General features: G+C 32.6%; 1 long non-coding RNA gene across 1 annotated transcript; it reads right to left on the reverse strand.

Moving 5' to 3' along the window:
• Positions 1-1,672: 1,672 nt before the first annotated feature.
• Positions 1,673-3,771, reverse strand: LOC140990494 (uncharacterized). The gene is made up of 3 exons (XR_012177656.1): positions 2,865-3,771; positions 2,574-2,757; positions 1,673-2,487 (listed from the first exon to the last, which is right to left on the reverse strand). It is a non-coding gene; the product is annotated as an uncharacterized lncRNA (long non-coding RNA).
• Between the last annotated feature and the right edge of the window lie 1,624 nt (positions 3,772-5,395).

Raw genomic sequence — 5,395 nt, forward strand, 5'->3', positions numbered from 1 at the left:
TCCAGGAAACTTGAGAATGAGCATTTGATTAATATTGTCGACATCAACATTTTTTGGTGTGATGATGGCTCTATCAACGATATATTTTTCATCTTTAACATGATTTAACATATTAGGAAAAACAAAATCAATCAACATCTGAATTGATTGTTCTCTTCCCCATGGTATGATAATTGAATTTGGCAATTTGATGAAATCACGATTCACAGTTTGTTGCAATCCATCACCTATGCGCAAGAAAAATTGCGAGAACTCAATATCTTGAGCAGATCTCATATTTTGTTGAAAGTGTATTATCTTTACGCAATTCCAGAATGTGGATCTTGAAATACTTGCAGCAATTTGTTCTGCCTTTGACCCTCTTTTAACAACCGGTAACACTTGTCGAATATCGCCACCAAAAACCATTGTCTTCCCTCCAAACACTATTTGATTTTCCATAATATCTTGGAAACTCTTACTGACGGATTCAAAAGCATAGCGATTTACCATTGGAGCCTCGTCCCATACTATAGCTGATGCACGCCTTATTAGATCTGCAAGTTCTGTCTGTTTTTTATTTGGCACAATGTTGATGCGGTTGGTCTAAGTGGAATTTGAAAACGTGAATGTGCAGTTCTTCAACCTTGCAACAATGTCGCAGCTATTCCAGATGTTGCCACAGCAATTATAATTTTACCCATTTTTCTCAAATGTGCTAACATTGAGCGGTATAAAAAAGTCTTACTAGTACCTCCTTGACCATCAATGAAGAAAAATTTTGATTGGTTATGCATAATACTTTCTATGATGGTGTCAAACGCAATCCTCTGATGAGAATTCAATCATTCAATAGATCTCAAATCATAATAAGAAATCTGATAAGAAATCTCATCCTCAATTATTTTTGGTAGCGTTGTGTCTTCTCAAAACTCAGCACTTATTGATGGTAAATCAAAATCATCAAGTTTCTTTTTGTACTGATGCAACAACCTTCGTATCTCAAGCAATAACTTATTGATGATTAAGTTACTCGATGAAATTTCTCTACCATAATCTTCACACATGCAAGGATGGAACTCATCCCAGAGTTCTCGAACTGTTGTAGGTTGACAGAACACCATTATGGATACAAATAACCTTCTAAATAAAGATGACATTTTAACAGAGCGTGCTTATTGCAGACATTAAATTATATAATCATCCTATTGAAGAAGTCCTCTCATTTGAGAAGACTCCTTAAATGTTGAATATTTTACCCCATTCACAATCATCAGATCTTCAAAAGATGTCGGGCCCCTTACATGATTTAAAAGGATACGGAGATAAAACCTCTCACCTTCAGATGGCGACACAACATATACTCTCCCAACCACTTTATTTTGGCTTCTTCGACGAATCCATTTTTTTCCAGATTTTATCCATGTGTAATATTGTGGAAATTCTCGATATAAATACTTTTCAGTCAAGTCTGGATCACAATTAATTTTGAAAAATTCTGTAATCATAGTCTTCGAGTTGTCATCATCTGTTAGTAGATCAGTTACGTGTTGTTGGGGGGTCAAAATACACCAAATGTCGGTTTGGTGTATGTAGTTGTAACCTAATGACTGAAGGATACATCCTACTAAACTCAAATGATAAAATTCGTCAAAATGCTTTAGGCGCACAAATCCACCTTCCATCCACATACTGTTGGATTTCATCACAATTTTGCCCATTTCGTAACTCTAGTGCGACCCGATCAGGACCTTTATGGAAGTACTTGTATATGTACTTCACACATTTAATCCCTCCATATACTTCAACATTAATATGACAATCATATTTTAATAAAAGCCATGGATTGTATGGGACAACCCAACCATTATCAATGAAGATGTCTTAATTGTTGGTAATTGATACTTGGCCACCTTCACGTCTTCGATACAAAGGGTATGAATCATTTCCTCTAGATGTGTATTCCACAAATGGCTTTGGGAAGTTCTTTTTACATTTACCATTTACAAGCATGGACAATTTGGATTGATTGATCCACATGGACCATGTATCCTATGGTAGACAACTGCTTTGTGTAGATTGGGTTCTTCTGTTTGTGAAGGTATTTCAGCACGCACAATTGAGTCAAAGTGATCGGGAGTACACAACTTGTCATTAGTTTCAAATATGACCAACATATGAACATGAGGAAGACCTCTTTTTTGATACTCAATGACGTACGAATAAGATTGGACCTTACCTAAAACCCCCTATCCACAATGTCTTTCTTAAACTATTCAAATTTTGATCTAAATATCCTTGTAATCAAATCTGGACGGTCTTGAGATGATTGCCCAGGAAGTAGTTGATATTTTATCTCATTCCAATTCGGATTGCATTTCATTGTAAGCATTATATCTGGTTTTCCATCTTTTTGTACCAAAGTCATGACATCTTGATAACGTTGGTACATATCACGTGGGCTTCCACCGAAAGATGATGGCAAAATGATTTTGGTACCAACATTTCCTTTAATGTATTTGGTAGATATGTATAATATGTGAGTTGTAATATATGTAATGAAAAATTATATTATAATAATTAAGTTATCATACTTGCATTATTTTGACCTCCATGTAAACAATCTTGCAATCCTTGGTAAAGTTCAGAACGTATATCATGTTGATTTGAACATATCCATCGTAGTCTTTGTGTTTCAATCTTTACGTAATTGTCAACTACGTATTGTTGAAGTAGACGGCCTCCTCTAAGTAGCAAAGATGGTGAATTTTCTCGTATCTGAATAAGAAGATAATTTACATTATATGAGTATAGGTGTAAATTTAATCTTTAAATTGTTTTTAATTAAAAATGTAAAGCATAAAGTAAAATATTTTTTAACTAACCTGTAGCATGTATGCATAGTAATTTAAGCATGTTAATCGGGTACCATTGATATTTCGGCTATTTATATCCCAACCATATGTACCATATGGCAGAAGGAGTGGATATTGCAAAGGATCATAATAACCAACTACATCTTGAATGCTGATAATATTTCCACCGATTCCTTGTAAAGTAATGTCTCGAATGTTCAAAGTTCATTGAAATTCTTTGTCAACAATTACAGCTGCAACTTGAGATGTTGTTGGTAAACTATATTGATGTTCATTAGGTTTTTTGTTGCTTGATGATGAGCCTACAGTTAGGTATGTCTTGACATTTTCCAATCTGTCGAAACACGTACGTGCACAAATGGATTGTGTTGATCAAGAATGTTTTGTATCTTAAGCAGCAATTCTTGCCTTAGTTCTGGATTTTCATGAAGTCTATTGTCTATATCATGATCTGTGTATACAATCCACATCTAAATGTACCTTGGCTTACAATTTTCATTTGGTAGAATACTTCCAATCGAGTGATATATTGATCCATGTGCACGAAATGTGTAAATTCCATGTGTACTGGTAGCTAAGGACTCATCTAACTTGACTCCCATCGATGTAAAAGAGAAAACACGATTGTATGCCCTTGTGAACTGACGAAAATGTCTGCCTTCCTCATTATTCGCAGCATACAACTCTTGTAATTCAATAGGAGAAGGGATATGATCCAAATTTGTACTTCCATTTCTACAGCAGAATTGTGATGTTTCACCATGAAACAATAGAGCTTGGCAATGCAAACAAATTCTTGGGTCAGACAAATGCCATGGATAATTTATCTCACTTTCACCGAAATTTCTTGCTTGGTTATGATATCGACGTGGACGTGGATATCGTTGTATGTTAGTAATGACATTGTTTTCACTGAAGTTATCGTTGTATGTTAGTAATGACATTGTTTTCACTGAAGTTAATTCATGTAATATTGTTCAAATTAATCTCCAAACTAACAAATTAAAAAATAAATCGTTATTGGAAGATTGTATGAATAAAGTGTATAGGGGAATTTTATTAGTCTAACCTATTTGTACACCTTGTTTTATTAATAGTCTATTTTCAAAACATTTGATAATATTAACTGTTTATTGAAAAAATTCCAAAAAATATTCACGACTCAAAATGTTTTGGTGTCAAGGTGTTTTAATATAATTATTGTTTAATATATTAGCCTCATATATTCATGTTACACGCAACGTATGCGCCTCGTTGGCTACTCCTAATTGAAATTGTTGTTCAAAACTCTGAAAATAAGACATAAAAAAGGTACAATGTGTTAAAATTATATCTTCCATGTTCAAAAATTTATGTCATGTAGCATGATGCTAGTTTTTTTTTAAATCAACTGTTGAAACTTTTAAATGATTAAATATTTGTGCATAAAATTTTGAAAAATAAAACAAATAAAAATCAATCACCTGGTTGATGGAGTTTTATCAAAGTTATTAAATAATAAATGGAGAACTTGAGAGGGCAAATTGATGGCAAAAGCAATAAAAATAATTTTTTAACAAAAAAGGCATACACATGTAATTCAAAAATAGAAAATGTAGTGAAAAAATTATTTAGCATCAGTTAGACGTTGACATGTGCTAGTATTTCCTTGCTCAAAATTTGATGTCGTCGTTTGATAAGGTAATGTCTGTATACGACACACTTGTCCAACCGTAGTTGCTGTGATTTCTGGCATTAAAAGTGAACATTAAATAATTAATTATGTGGTTGTTCAAATTATTAGATATGTAAAAAAATTTAAATAAATATACTGTATTAATTTTATTTATTACATGTAGACGTAGTATCAAATTTTGTCTTGCATATCGTATAATATACTATATAATATAAAAGAAATGTTTAAAATCGTTTAACTTCAAACAGTGCAAATGAAATATACCACCTTGATTTGAAGAAGTTTTCATTATTGCATGCGTTGTGGTAGTCGTAGCCAAATTATTGTTGAGGGGAACTGAAAAATTAATAAGAGCATTATATGGTTGTATTAGAAAAAATAAATAAATTTGTGAGATAATAATATATAGATAAGAGTACAAAAAATAAAAATAATGACTAATAAAAAGGAAGTAATACATATTTTATGTGACATATCATTCAAATGTGTAGTAACATCTGACATTTCAAAGTTGGATTCATCAAAATATGTAGCATGTGCACTTCTATTTATACGTCTTTGGTAGTCTGACCGACGTCGGGCTAAATTTGTTTGTCGTTCGGCTTCTGTCATTAATTGTCTTTGTGTTCGTCGTCGCGCTGTATTTAATTGACGCCTTTCCTTGTCATTGCGATTGGTATGAGTAGTAGCTCGTGTAGGAGGAGAGGACATTAAAGCTAAATAGTATTTAAATCTGTGACAATATTTAAAAGAAAACTCTTAAATATTGGTCTGGACATGTTTAAGTTTCAATAATTCAAGAAATGCAATAAGAGATTCACCAAAAACATGATTATATCAGCATTACATCGATATACATTTTATT

The sequence above is a fragment of the Primulina huaijiensis genome, chromosome 12 (assembly GCF_012295235.1).
Source record: "Primulina huaijiensis isolate GDHJ02 chromosome 12, ASM1229523v2, whole genome shotgun sequence".
Taxonomy (NCBI): Eukaryota; Viridiplantae; Streptophyta; class Magnoliopsida; order Lamiales; family Gesneriaceae; genus Primulina; species Primulina huaijiensis.